This window comes from Mercenaria mercenaria, chromosome 8 (genome assembly GCF_021730395.1).
Source record: "Mercenaria mercenaria strain notata chromosome 8, MADL_Memer_1, whole genome shotgun sequence".
Classification (NCBI taxonomy): Eukaryota; Metazoa; Mollusca; class Bivalvia; order Venerida; family Veneridae; genus Mercenaria; species Mercenaria mercenaria.
In genome coordinates, this window is record NC_069368.1 from 41,064,308 (window position 1) to 41,080,654 (window position 16,347).

Genomic DNA, 16,347 nt, shown 5'->3' on the forward strand with positions numbered 1-16,347 from the left:
CAAACTTTTATTTGTGAAATTGTCCTTACTCGTTCATTGATGACTTGAATTATAGTTTCAAAAAACAGTCATGTTTTACACACTAAGCTTCATCAAATTAAAATGTGTTCGTCATATCACTCGTATTTTAGCGTGAGTGCACTTTTTTTGTTTGCTTGCGCTCGCACCACTGACAAAATTCTGGTTAAAATTTTTGGGTTTGCTACTTTTTGCGGTCGTTACAATGTACAAATGACCACAACTGCAGTCCAAATCGTCTTGAAATGGACCTTAATCGAAATAAACACTTACTACGTATACACAATTGATATATATTTGTCGTTTTGTCGTTGCATATAGTTACCTCCCCTTTGTACAGTTTACATCATTTGCCAAATGCTTTTTTTTTTTTTTTTTTTTTTTTGTCAGTATAAAGCAAAAGTTTAGTTAGCTAAAGCGGAGGTTTTAAATTGTCAAAATGCGATCTCTTACGGTTTGTTTAAATTAACTATATTAACACTAACAATTATAGCTATTAACATATGCCTTAAGTTCTATCCAAAAATTGACCTACCTTTCCTATCTATAAATTTTGGAGACGTTAACCAATTTTACGCCTAATGTTTCAGAAAAAAAATCAAGTTATATATTTGTGCCATCATAAAGATTATGAATTGTTGGATATTTCATATTTCAAAAAAAAAAAAAAAAAAAAAAAAAAAAAAAAACATTTTCAAACATATTATTTGGTTATAGTTTACATCTACTTTGTTATTTCATTTTGTTATTTTCTTGTATTTTCATAGTATCACGGGACAGAATTATTGTTAATGTAAAAGGTTATACTTTCTAATGTAGGGTTTTCTTTAAGTACACTTATTTCTGTTTTCCCCAAATTTGAATTTATTTTTCGCTTGCTGTCTCATTTTTTTCTCTTTAAAAACAATCAGAGAAACAACTTTATTTGGTAGGCCTATGGCCTGATGACACTTTCGACATTAATAACTGGGTCGATAATAACCCTCCACCGATTATATATAGGATTATTATGATAACATATATACATATATTTCCGCGGAGGGTCAGTATCAAATGTTAATCACTGCAACGAGTGGTGGGGGTTATAGGAATTGTCTCCGTCCGTCCTTCCGTCCTTCCGTAACAATTTGTGTCCGCTCAAGGTCAAGGTCACAACGCAAGGTCAAATGTTTGAGCCTTCCATTTTGTGTCCGCTCTGTATCTCCTAAACCCCTTGAAGGATTTTCATGAAACTTGCGTCAAATGATCGCCTCATCAATACGATGTGCAGAACTTATGGATCAGCCATGTCGGCATAAGGTCAAGGTCGCAACTTAAGGTCAAATGTTTGAGCCTTCCATTTCGTGTCCACTCTGTGCCTCCTAAACCCCTTGATGGATTTTCATGATACTTCAGTCAAATGATCACCTCATCAAGACGATGTACAGAACTCATGAGTCAGCCATGTTGACTCAAGGTCAAGGTCACAACTCAAGGTCAAAAGTTTGAGCCTTCCATTTTGTCTGCTCTGTATCTTCTAAACCGCTTGAGGTATTTTCAAATTCATTGATTTCCTCATACATGGACTATAAAATATATTTAATTAACAGAATCAATGCTTCCAACCAGTACCATCAACCTTTTCACTATCCATAACAGCGGCGGGGGATATAGCTGTCTTTCAGACTGCCTTGTTATATTGACAACTAACATTTAGCTAATTTACTCACTTTCAATAGAATTATAGCAGGCATCATGTAACAACCTTTTTCACGAATCTTGAAAAGGACAAAACAGTATAAGATGGATCTGGTATTGATTGCCGTTTCAAATAAAAAAAAAATCAGAAATGTATTTCATCTGCTTTTGAACTTTCGACTATGTTTCGTGTTATTCTAACATAGTATATGGGCTGAACAAATATATAAAGTTCTGTAAAACAATGTCGCAAACAGTTTTCCATAGATATCGTCTACAATTATGCAGACAAAGTCAGATTTTCAGATAATTATCAATTATTCCAATTAAAAATTGATATCAAATACTTTTAAATAGTCAATCCATTTGTCTGTCGTCTGCCCACGTAAGAAATGTATACCAATTTTGGCGATTATTCAGCTAAGACAAACTGCGTCCCACAGACTGATAAATATTGTGTGGCTGTTATAATTTATTTGACAGTAGAAGAATAACCGGCAAAGATTATTGTTTGTCATAATAGTTATCTCTTTAATAATTGCCCTCCTGCTCCAAGTTAAGTTTTACGTTTTGGCCATACGATCTCCTGATAAGAAACCATTATCTTGTCCAAGGTATCCCCGCCTCGTTAACAAGACCCAACGCTTATGTGTAACATATTCTTTATCCTGCGTGTGAAACGTAATTTGATAATTACATGACCCTCAACACTTAGTAAAGGAGTGGGTCGAATGGTCGTTATAGGTCATTAACTCTGAATTGGAAGATATCTAACACTGAAAACACCTTTTGTTCCCGCTTTGAAGGAGTTCCAATATCTAGATAGGTAATTTGGCAAAAGTCATGATTTCAAAAAAAGAAAAGATTCAACCGTTTCAAAAAATGTTAACTGGCATTATGATACCTGTAATGTTATAGACCATTAGTCAAAAAGGCATTATTATGTTAAATGGCCAAGAATAAAAAAAAACATTTCATATTTTAAAGTTCGAAAAGGTTGATGTTTTATTAAATTTGAAGTAAATTAAATTAATGTGTCTGTCTGTAATTTTGTTGACAATAACAGTGCAATTACAGATGCGTTTCGTCGAAACTTGGGTCAAAAGGTCACTTTTGATAAATTATATTACTACATATGTACTGATCTACATGTGAGCTAAACCTTATCACAGATATTTGTTTCATGTGCCAATATACGTCTAATACTTAACTGAATAATTTTCTTCATACGAGGAATAATAGTTCTGTAAGTAATGACTTTCAAATAACTGCTGGTCAAAAAGCATCATTATGTTATATGGCCAAGAAAACAAATACAATAAAACCGTTTAATGAAAAATGGAAGTTTTGTTCTCTTTCACGGCTTTATAATCTAATAAGGTTACATGCATATCCCCACCCACTCTACATCTTTTTTCTTATAAATCGCTCGCCTGTTCATATTACTGAAATTTAGTTGAAAGATAAACTGGACCGTGCCATCTTCTGTTCTTGAACACTCTGAAAAGTTTTCAAAGTCTTATTAAAGTATGAAATGGGAACCCGAATTATTTTCTTGGATAACGTTTGAACTAAAAAACATTTTTAATGCAAACATTAGTAGGAAACTTTAAATATAAATATTAAAGTAATTCAATATTTTCATTAAAATAGTCACCGCCCAAGTCACTTATCTAATAATGAACAATGTCGTGCATTGCAAGGGAAACAAGATACCTAAAACAAGTTATGAAATTGTTAGAATACTTCTAAGATATGCAAAAATATTAAAACCACTTCAATTATTTTCTTGTGATTTTCTTTGATCGCATGTTAGACCTTGGCTTCCCTATTCTTTGCTTATTTTTGTATCATTAAAATAATTATGCAGCAGTGTATTACTTTGCACATATTTTTGCAGGTTTGATAGTCTAACCTAGATATGCTCGAAAGATTAAAGGATTCTTTGAATAGAAGAACAAATGAGGCAAAAAGGTTAAATAGACATAGACCGAAATGTTTTTCATATGACACCGGGTATATAGATAATACAATCTGTTAGAGGTATAGTTGAAGATCAATAGCTTTATACGCCGACATTTGTGGGATTATTGATAGGCGATTATCTCTTTATAATGAGTGTCTGCTCAATTTTGTAATCCAATAATCTATAGAATTAAAATGGAAACTAAATAAAAGCATGACTTTATTTTTCAAATATAATTTTCAGGGTCGACATCATGATTTTATACATCGATGCTATTGTGTACCTGGTGATAAATACAAAATAAATGTTAAACTAAAACGCAAGTGAAGGGATCCTAAAACTGCATCAAATGTTAAAGCTAATGTACCTATGTTTTAAATAAATGATAAGGAAGAAACCAGACATCAGCACTGTAAGCTCACTGGCTGCTTAATTCAAGCATATACCAATAACAATGAATGGTTCAGCACTGAATGGTTACTATTAGTATAAAAATCTAACATGGAACCAAACAATTTCTGTCGAATGCTATGAAACAAAAACGAATACATTGTTTGTAACAGTAGGCGGTCTCTGAAAAGATACTTATTATAATATAAAAGTCTTCTGTTTTGTACAACTGTTGTTTATAAAAAACACACCGGATACGATGTTTTTGTTACAAAACCACCCAGGTTATGTTCAACATTCTGTAAGCATATATACAAGAACCCTCCTGGTAGACATGCCAGATCCATTAAATCTAAAGCATACCTGTAGTCACCCAAGTTTACAAAAGCAGAGAAATTCAGGCCTCTCTTCCAATACCACCGTGTCAGCGCTTAAATGGGCGTTCTGCTTAGGTGCAAAGCCATTCTCAAGTCACAGGGCTATAATATCGTTTTAAACAGCAAGTTGTTATTGCAATAATAATGTTTGTAAAATGTTAGATAATGGTTCTAATGATCCGGATTTTAGATTCCAGATGCATTCGCATTTACCGTTTTTGTCGCATAAACTAGCAAAATGAAGTGCCACGCTCTCTATGAGCAATGATGAGTAATAATGATAAAACATTGAAAGCAAGTGCAATTTGAGGAAATTGTTTCAATTCTAATACAAACGTTTTTTTTCTGGCCTCAGAATCTTTGGTGGTAATAGAAACAACGGGAAAATACATTTTGATGATTTATTTACACTAATACAGATACCTTAAAAGAAAACGATCCTAGTACCATATGAATTATGTATAATTTATGATCTGGATGAAATAAAGACGCAAAACCCCCAAAATCTTATTACGCTTTTGGTGGATCTAATATTGAGTACATTAATACAATTACACTTTTTTCAAGTAAACTGACCAGTGTGACCTAGATAACCTATTAGCTTGAAAACGAAACAACATGAAAAACGAACAATTTAGAATAACATAACTGTAATTTTAATAATGAATTGTTGACTCATGAATTCCTTAATGTATTTTAAAAATATTCTACTACGTCGCAGAAGAATGACCCAGTGTACAATGTACAAGTAAAAGAAAGGCATTGGATGATGGCACAAAATGCATATTGCGGGTTAATTTGTGTGAGGCCTCTAACTAATTAAACTTCATATTTATAAAAACGAAAGTGATTTTTTATTTACTTTTATATATCTTTCTTGACCAGATTAAGTGCCTTGAACGAAGCAGAGATCGGAGTAAAGGATATTCTAGCAATAGAGACAATTTTGGAGATTCTATATACACTGATAAAATATTTAAGCCTACGGTTTTCTTGATATATAACTTGGTATTACTCATGGTGAATCTTGAACAGGTCACAGATAATAATGGCAGTGTCGGAATTATGAAAAATCGGTAGTGTCTTGATAATAGAGTTAAAGTGTAAAATCTCAGTTCGTAATTGGTCTCACAATTTCCTATATAATCACGGGATCTAGAAGAAGAAAATACGCAAATTATTCTAAATTACCAGGTCGTTATTTCTTTGGAGAGATTGTTAGATTAAATTATGAAACCGATCACATGAGAGACAGTTAGAAGAATGACTTATGATTTATTTCATTGAAACAAAGCAGATATTGATCTCAAACAAAATATTTGGAACAACGGTTGCAATAGCGTTGCGTCACTGCAGTGTAATTAAGACTAATTATCTATGTATGTTTTTTGGCAACTTGTTCCCATAATTTGAACACAAAGAATATGATAGTAAACTGTTTTGACTGCATGTTAACATTGTCATACAGCACACTGACCAATCGAGTAAAAGCAGAGCAGACGGAAAAGAAATTCATTTAGCAACTTTATTCACACATATAAACAAGTATACGAATTACTTTAACTCTAATATTTTGTACAGACTATTCTACCTTTTTTTCCTATAAAGTAATCCCGTTGAAAAATAATAAAACTGAATATTCAATTAACCTGTTGCAACACAAATACGCAGTGAATTGCAACACAAATTGAAGATCTCTACCCATCTGTAAGGAAATTATGTGATAATTCTTAACAACTACGTCAAACGCCTAGAGAAGTAAAACAACAAAAGATTGTTTGAGGCATACAGACACTAAATAGAAAAATGGCGCGAAAAAAATAGTAGTCGCATAATGGCGGATACAAATAATTCTCAGTTGTTTTTTTTTGCTCTGTAGAGCTATTTTCCTTATTTTCTTTGCATTTTTTTTGCTAAAATCACATGACAGATCTATGCTTGACATGTAGGTAGCATTTTCATAATGAAATAACATGACAAAATTTTTCGTGGAAAACTAGATCATACACCACCGGTATAATTTGGGGTTTCATTTATTAGCTGATTTTGCAATTTGTGTGTTTGACTGAAATTATTTTTCTTGCATCAAACATGACCCCCACTTTTCTTCTGATTTTTATTTTGAACTGACAATATTCTTCAAGAAAATGTAGGTTACATACATTTAAAATGGGTCCTGATGTGTGCTGCGGCCATTGGAAATAGGTCAGTTTTATATAGAATAAAGAACAACAACTATTTAGTGTGTTATAACCTTGAACACCTGAGGACATATTGGTAGTCTCTTCCCCTAAACAACTTCCACTAAATGTTCCCTGAAATATATATTATTTTATTCTAAAATAATTGTTTGAATTTTAGTTTTGAATATAAAAGCTAATAAAGAAAGAAAAATATTCAAAGACAATACAGCAAATAAATTTGTAACCGATCCGATAGAAACAAATTTTCCAAGATAATGCCACACCAAACATTTTGCACAGGATACGGTTTTTCATTTGTTATCCCACTCAGCTCAACCCAAGGAAAAAAAACTTTTATTGTATTTCACTTTATTCGATCGAAAAACATTTTAAATTTCGAATGTAAGAGTCTGTTCAATAATTTTCAAGTTTAAGTATTAACTGTTTTTTTGAGAAGCCGGTTGCATCTAAAGTCTCAATTACCATCGCATGAAGGGTAAACAAACAGTTTTTAAAGACGACTCCGCGTAACAAATGAATCCTCAATTAATCCTCTCCTGTAGACTGCAAAATCTGTATTTAGAAAGTTATTGAAATTTTGCTCAGTCCGCCCCATGTCATTTATGTCAGAGTCTTTTCAATTCAAAACAAGTGGTGAACGGGACATCAAAGGCAAGCTTACATAATACAACCGCACTAAGTGCAAGGATCGAAACCTACCCCTTAATAATTGCTGAATCAAATTGAACTCGGTATATTCAAACATAGTTTTTTTAAAAACCATTTGGAAACTAGCGATATTTAAGAGGCTTTTGTGCATCTAAATTGATATAATTTAGTCGTGTATTGTGGTGTCCTATACTTCTAAGGGTTATTTTATTTGCTTACACTAGTGTGCATCATAAGACATAGATACAAAATTTGTGCAAATGCAGATTGAGTAAAGTAAATAATAGGACATGGATCCTTTTACGTAGCCAGTGCAGAGACCCTGAAACGCATCTTACAATTATTTCTCGGTCTGAAACATTCCCTAGTTATCCTTTGTACTTTGGGATTTTTAATAATGAAATATAACGCTGTTCGGGGGAGAAATCTTATCATGTGGAATCATTACGACTTCCGTGGCAGAGCGCTTTTCAGTTTCCTCCTTTCGGTACTTTCCGCGGAAATTCTTTTCTATTCTTTTCGATATTTTAGAATGACAATTGTTTGTTTTGGGCTAAGCGCCATTTTTCAAAAGTATTTCAATTATGCAGTGGCAGAAAGGTTACTTAACCAGTACTAACCTGTTCTCCGCAAGTAACTGGCTATTTCTTCACAAGAGTCAGAGGTGGAGAACGAATGATTTAGACACAATGTCATTGATAAATCATCAGCAAGAACATACGCCTCGCTCGGGATCCCACTCACGACCCCGCGATACGCAGATCTGTGCTTTCCTTGCGGACTTTTAGAATGACAAAGGAATTAAAGGTCCAATACTAAGGAAAGTGAACATTTTAATTTCTTTTAAAAAGCACAGAAACTATTTCATTTTATTGGAAAATGAAAGTTGGTATGTAGAAATTCGAAATAAATCGCAGTATATGTACAATTATTTTTCTATGAAGTATGAAGAAAGTTAAAAAGACCTGGGGGGGGTCATTCTGTCGATTCATTGAATTTTCAACATAATACACATACATTTCTTTGAGTTCCAAAGACCTTCTGTAAATTTTGACCTGTCAATCTTCATTATTTAGTGTCTTGCAGAAGTCTATGCACTGGCTATGAAAAAAATTGCCAACTCACTTTCCCTTAGTAATGGACCTTTAAGGGTACAGCAGAGAAAGGAATAATGGATAGAAATCTTACAAACAAATTTGTGATACCCGCCGAAAGTAGACAAAATTGCAAGACGAACAGTCAGAAATTAGTGAAAAATTAATATCACGCAATTTGAAAAAAAGCAACATGCGCAAATATGCGACAAGCACTTTAAACATTCCGTTTACTATAAAAGACCGACTTACAGAGATCTTTCAGATGTATGGAATATAATGTGCATTGTACATATAACTTCATCGTGTTCAGTACAACGGAACAAAATTATAAACAACTGAAAACATGATTTATATTGTTATAGTCTATAATCTGTCTGTAAATCTTTTTATCTAATATTTTTCTTTGTTCTTTGCAATTTCAAAGGTAATGATAATATAATTATTATTATTATCATCATCAACATCATCATAACACTCACTTCGTGAATGTACATGTACACGTTCAAAAGTGCTTTACAAAATACATTGCAGAAATACAATTACAAATTCAGCACAAAACATAAAAATTGTCTTTTTACATTAACAAAGCACAGACCTATGCACGAATATAAAAGTATATACATAGACGTAAGCAAACAAGACAAACATAATATGTATATTAAATACAATAAGTGATTTTAGGATAAAATACTGTCCTATGCTTTGCAAAAAAATGAATCGGTCAGTTTGTGACATGATGTACAAAGAAGTGGGATTTAAACAGGCTTCTGAAAGCAGCCAGCGTTTCAGCTCCCCTAATCTTGATGGGTAAGGAGTTCCAAAGCTTGGGAGCAGTAAACGAAAAGCTCCGATTGCCATACAGCACGGTTTTAATCTTTAGCACAACCAGTGATAGCGTTTCTTGTGATTTTAGGTTTCTAACCGGTCTATACGCTTTTATCAAGCCCTGTATACAGGCAGGGACTTATCGTGTAAAGCCTTTTAAAAAAGGTAGTACGAGTCAGAACCTTGAACTGTAGCCTGTATTTCACTGTTAACCAGTGGAGCTCTTTCAGTACCATGACGGGACGTCTTAGTGGTGAGCTGCCGTGTTCTAGACATGTTGCAATTTGTCGAGTGTGCTGTTTGGAATACCACTTAAGGCATTACAGTAGTCTAACCGTGAAGTAACCAGGCAACTGTTGTGCCCTCGCTGGTAAGATACCGTCTGATGTGACCTATTTTGCATAGTTGTGCATATCCAGCCAGGCACATAGAGTTGATTTTCTACCATATCCATATTGTTGCCTAATAGTGCACCACGATAACGCGTTTTGTTGATTGCATAACAGAGCCACCGACCTTCACAGAGACGTACGCAATGTACATGCAGTTATGCTTTGATGTGAATGATATTATCTCTGTTTCATCAGCATTAAGCTTAAGCATGTTGCTATGCATCCACGAGCCATTTTAACTAGACAACCCACAATGTGGCGCAATGTCTCACTTCTAGCCACTGCCTCTTTTGGCCTAAAGGACAGATACAACTGAGTGTCATCGGCATAGACATGAAGAAGTAGTCCATGATGTCTGCATATGTCACCGATGGGTTTAATGTATATGATTTAGTTCTTTGGACCCAGTACTGATCCCTGGGGCACACGGTACTTCGTCAACATAAGCGCTGACAACTTACCATCAATGCACACAGTTTGATAGCGGTCACTTAGATATATCGACATCCATGCAGGTGCTTTGTCTGTGGCTCCGAAATGATGTCGAGGCGATGAGGTTTTATCACACTTTTAATCTCCTTTGGTACATAACCTAATTCCACTGATGTATTTATAATGTTTGTATCAAAACATTTCTTTAAAAAGCCATGTTGGTATAGGATCGAGTTCGCAGGATTAGATTGGATTTTATGTATGATTTGTTTTACCTCTTCTGTCGTTCAGGAATTAAATCAACAAGACAGTTGACTACCTCCCGATGCTCTGTACAATTTAAGTCTGTTGAATCACAGTCTGGCTATGCAACATGATGTCATTTCTAATGTTTTCAATTTTACTGATGAAAAAGTCACTAGAATGAATTCCGCTTTAGTCCCTGGTTATAGATATAACAACCTCTAGTGTATGACCACGGAAATGGGTAGGTCCATTCATATGTTGATGCATACCACAAGGCTGCATAACACTGGTAAATCTGGCATTGCCCCGATCGATCTGATGGAATATCGAAATGGAAATTCATGTCTCCTACAATGATGATACCTTTAACAACTGTAGCATATCTGCCCAGGAAAGCAGACCAATCTTCTTTAGAAACACACTGGTCTTTAAAGCGTTTTGTTGGTGGTGATCCATATATCACTGTCACTCGTGCTGAAATCCATTGATTGTCAAATTGTAATCCATGTATTCAAATTATTTAAAATCTTTGTCATAACTAGATACAAAAACACGAAGAGTATATGAGAGCCACGCCTCCTACATGACTGTAGGGAAGTATAAGAAGTTCTTTCATTATAATTCTAGCTGATTGTTTGTGTGTTTAACACAATTATGACGCTATTTTACAATACACATAAATTAATTCCTATTATTTACCTCAGACAGCGTAGTCAAGAAATTGCACTATTAGGACAGAAACAAGTGGTGCTTTCAGCGAACACCGGTTGGTCTTATGAAGGGGTCGTGATCATTGAACATAAAGAAGAAAACGTTCCGTTCTTTCACAAATTGGGCGTGAGTTTAATCATCGTTTTCATACATAATATTACAATGTACAAACTTATAAACAACTAAAAAAGACACAAAAAACAATTACAGACATAATTTCAGTTTTATTAAAACATAACGCACCCGATACATAATGACTGGGTTTTGAGTAAACGATATTACATGTTTGTCTTTTCATACTGAATTTATCAAATGAGTCGGTGCGAGGCTTTTCACAAATGTGTTATTCTTTTTTATCATATGTTATCGTTTTTGTCTTTTTTTTTTGGTGAAACATCGGACTTTTTTTCTTTACCGTTATCATACCCAAAGTCAATTCGACCAGCGTCTACTATAGCTGAAACGCCGTCAACGTCAAAATGTCATCACAGTCGTTAATACCAAAATAATGACATGATTGTAGATATTTCACTCCAGCGACGTGAAATTATGTGATTAAAAGGAAAGCGTCAGCCATCAACGTCAAGATATCACTAAAATCGTTTATACCAAAATAATAACACGACTGTAAATGTTTCACTCCCGTGACGTGAAATTTTGTGATTAAAGGGATGTTACGTGACATACGATAATATATATATTGAAGTGTTAAAAATAGTGTTTTAATATCAAAATCTAGTGCCAGCGGGCATTACAAATTGTTAACTGGTATTTTTAGGTTTCTGACAAGTATTAACAGTAAAAACGCATTGTTGAACAAGACTAGCAGACAAGATGTATTGCAAGTGTTGGCCATATGCAATAATGCTAAAGTAAATTGATTAAAAACTAGAATCGGTTTCGCCATAGGTGTATTAACAAAAGACACTTTTCGCAAACTTCATTGTGCCAACTTTATTACAAATACTCATTTATGAATAATTTTCAAATATATAGGACATTTCAGGGACATAAATAATAATTTTCCCACGTCTCGCCTGTGGGTCTTTTGGGAAAATTGAAATTTGTCTTATAAAAACAAAGCTGAAATATGTATGGGAAAATGTTCACTCCTTATATATGGTATGTAATAATGTTATTTATAGCCATCTAAAGCATTATCATGGGATTCCAAAGTTTGCCGGTTTTTGAATGAATATATCATTAATTCATGCAATGCAAAACGTTGAAGCTCTCTAAAAGAAGAACATGTTTCTCGTTTAACGCTGAAGGCGTTAAGAAAATTAATTTTCGTTTGAGAATCAATAGATGCACGAAGATGTTTCAACACACATTAGAAAAGACAAGAGCTGTTTATTTTTGTCGTCTGCGTACTTTTCAAATTGAATATTTTATTTCCTCTTTAGGCGGGTTATTTCATGTTTTACTAAAGTTAAGCAACTAGAATTATTTTTGATCAGATTCATTCACAGCACCACAATGGAAAATTTGTCATCGTTTGAAAGAAATTTATATTACCATTTACGAAAAAATATCCTGATAAAGGAAAATGAAGTTCTTTTACTAATTCAGGCTAACGCCATTTTTGCTAATTTTGCTCAATTGTCAATGCCTTTAAAATGTAATCTATATCATTTAATCTATATCTGCAAAGAAATACCTCGAAAAGAATAAAACAGGAAATGTTTATGCGTGTAAGTTTCTAAAAAAAAACATGCAGACTTCCTCACAAATTGACAAATAACTGCCTTAAGAATGTAAAGGTTAGCATTCCAGTAACATTATACAGCTCAATCTCTTTTCGAAAGTTACAGGTGTGGTCATTAGAATTTTAGCAGGAACTACATATAAACATTTTTATTATAAACAGTGCAAAATAAACAATAATCCTAAGAAAAAAGTATTCTAATTTATAACCATTTATTTCAAATCGTTTAGTCATTGATAATAAAATAGAACAAAGAACGATTAAACAGACTGTTTCCTTTGCTCAGTTTAAATCTGTCCATAGATGAGGAAAATTAAAATTCTGGTCTAACCCTCTCATGCCCTTGGAATATCAAACCAAAATTACTTGTTTCATCTCAAGTAGGCCGAGGATGCAACCAGATGGAATACCATTGAATCGTTGAAAATATAGCATTATATAGCTTATAGACATTTTTAACAAACCATCACTCAATTTAATGTTGAAATTGATCCCGTATAATAAATTATTATTATCTTAAATATTTCTTTTAAAAAAGATAAGAAATGTGTTTATCTTCGCCTTTTCAAAAAATTCGAACCCGAATAACCTATGCCATTCGTCTGTTTGCATTTTGAAATGCGATCCCATTTAGCGCATTCCTCTAAAATTAAATAAGATTTCAATGAAATGATTTTATGTAATCGTGCGTCTGATTAAAAATTCGATAGCAGCTATACAAAAGGGATAGAAGAAATGCATTGTGCCATGCAACCCTATGTAATAACAACACTAGCAATTCAAGTCTCTACTCAGATGAAATGATACCTTTTATACGGACCGGAGTATTATACACTGTTGTAACCCTAATATTATTGACATTGAGCGTTATAATAGTGTCTTTTGAATACCATATATGCCCCATAACCTTTAATTTTATATTTGCATCATTATGTGTCTTAAAGGCTTCCTACCTTATCCTAACAAAGACCCCGTCTGCGGTGAAGATAATATAGTATTTGAAGAGGTGCTATTAAAGTGGAGGAAAGTCCGCCCTATTTTCACTAACATTGAAATCATGCGTATAATAAAACATTATCTAGTTCTCAAGTCAATAAATTTTGCCTTAATTTACAGAATTTGACTAAAATTTCATCCGAAATTTTCTTTTTTATAAAACGTGCGCAAAGACGGGAGATAACGTAAATAACTGCTTTTCTACGCGGGGTCGTTAGTTCGATCCTCGGGCGGGCTGTGTGTTCTCCATGACGATTTGATAAAAGGCATTGTGTCTGAAATCATTCGTCCTCCACCTCTTATTCATGTGGGGAAGTTAGCAGTTACTTGCGGACTGATACAGAATGCAGGAACACTGGTTAGGTTAACTCCCCGCCGTTACATAACTGAAATACTGTTGAAAAACGGCGTTAAACCAAGCTATTACGATCAGACTCAACCACGTATGTTTTTTATTCGGAAATGGCGGTCTTAGATGTACATTGGTTATACATAAGTAATTTTCAGACTGTTGGTTTCTGTGAACTATGAATGCACAATTCAGGCTCAGTACGTAGATCATATCTATGCAAATGTTTAAAAATACGCTGTGACCATATACGTTTCGTGAGCTCAGACTGAATTTGGATAGTAAAATAGATATAGCCGAAACCTCTACAGAGATCGAGAGATATAACGGATGCAGATGTGGTCCAGTTATGACATGGACGGTGTTTTAAGAGCCTACAACTATTACAAATTGTAAACCACACCGTGCAAAACGTGTTGCTAGACGTGCAAGTTATTTTAGATGAAACCGTATCAACGTCGTATGTGCAACATTACCTATCATTACCAGCAGCCGATGGAGCTATCGGCAAAGCTGTTCTATAAAAACTTGATTTGAATCGGAAGAAGACAAGAATGATATATTTGAGACGAATGGTATACTTGAGACGATTTCTATTTTATTTAAATATTTAACAGTTTTTCATGAATATTCCCTGAAAAAAGTTATCTCTTACCTTCATACAACTTTCAAAGTTTTGAATATGCTCTTGCACGTGTGATACCAACGACATTACTTACTATGTTTTCGGAGGAGACTTTTGCTTTGTTGCGTTCTATGCTTCCAACGCAAACCAAGTGGGAGTAAGAATATTTATTAAACTTATGTGAATGAAGTATGCATTCGTATAAAAACAGGGGTTTCATAAACTATTTAAGTTGATGGTAGATGTTACAAAGTGGACATGGCAGTCTGAAAGACAGCTATATCCCCCGCCGCTGTTATGGATAGAGAAAGGGTTGATGATTTTGGGTGGAAGCATTGACGTTGTTAAGTATATTTTATAGTTCATGTATGACGACATCAATGAATTTGAAAATACTTCAAAGGGTTTAGGAGATAAAGAGCGGACACAAAATGGAAGTCTCAAACTTTGACCTTGAGATGTGACCTTGACCTTGAGCCAACATGGCTGACTCATGAGTTCTGCACATCGTCTTGATGAGGTGATAATTTGACCAAAATTTCATGAAAATTCTTCAAGAGGTTTAGGAGATACAGAGCTCAAACTTTTGACCTTGAGTTGTGACCTTGACCTTGAGCCAACGCGGCTGACTCATAAGTTGTGCACATCGTCTTGATGAGGTGATCATTTGAGCCAAATTTGATGAAAATCCTTCAAGGGGTTTAGGAGATACTGTGCGGACACTAAATGGAAGGCTCAAATATTTTACCTTGAGTTGTGACCTTGACCTTGAGCCGACACGGCTGACTCATGAGTTCTGCACATCGTCTTGATGAGGTGATTACTTGACCCAAGTTTCATGAAAATCCCTCAAGGAGTTTAAGAGATACAGAGCGGACACGAAATGGAAGGCTAAAGTCTTTGACCTTGAGATGTGACCTTGACATTGAGCTGACATGGCTGACTCATGAGTTCTGCATATCGTCTTGATGAGGTGATCATTTGACCCAAGGTTTATGAAAATCCTAGGGGTTAAGGAGATACAGGGCGGACACAAAATGGTACGGACAAACGGAAGCACGGAAGGACGGATACCATTCCTAAAACCCCCTGCCGCTCGTGGCGGAAGTTTAAAAATAGTCTGATGGTCTATCAGCCGGGGCTACAGACTACTACAGCATGGTGAAACGCAAGAAACTTGAGGGGTATGAGGGCTTCAGGAACCCATACCTTTCTCCATCCGAGAAAAATATCTACATATCATGGTGATCATTTGTATAAAGTCTCGGACCGACTGACTGATCAACAGACAGCAAGATAAATACAGTATAGCCACCCTCCCCCGTCCCCTCACCACCCTTACTCATTTTCTGGAGTATCAATGTATGACTATGTTAGAGAATAATGTAAATGTTGCCTAAGTGTATATTGCTCTGTTTGGACTATGGAGATTTCTGTTTCTGAACACCATATCTCTAAAGCCTAATCTACGAAACTACACTGATGAAAGTCGAAAGGACGGAGAAACTCGATATCGCAATGATGAAAACTTGCAAGTACGATGATGAAAGTCGAAATCAAGAAATCACGATGAAACCGCAATATAATTTCGCATTTTTACCATCATACCGTCATGTTTTCGTCACCATGGTTTCAATATACATAGTCATAATTTTGACTTTGGCCTTTGTAATACGACTTTCAGCA

At 34.5% G+C, this 16,347-nt stretch overlaps 1 long non-coding RNA gene across 9 annotated transcripts in view; it reads right to left on the bottom strand.

Moving 5' to 3' along the window:
- The window catches only part of LOC123566538 (uncharacterized), a 69,440-nt gene that overhangs the window by 18,635 nt on the left and 34,458 nt on the right, over window positions 1-16,347 (bottom strand). The gene's annotated exons all lie outside the window — the stretch shown is intronic.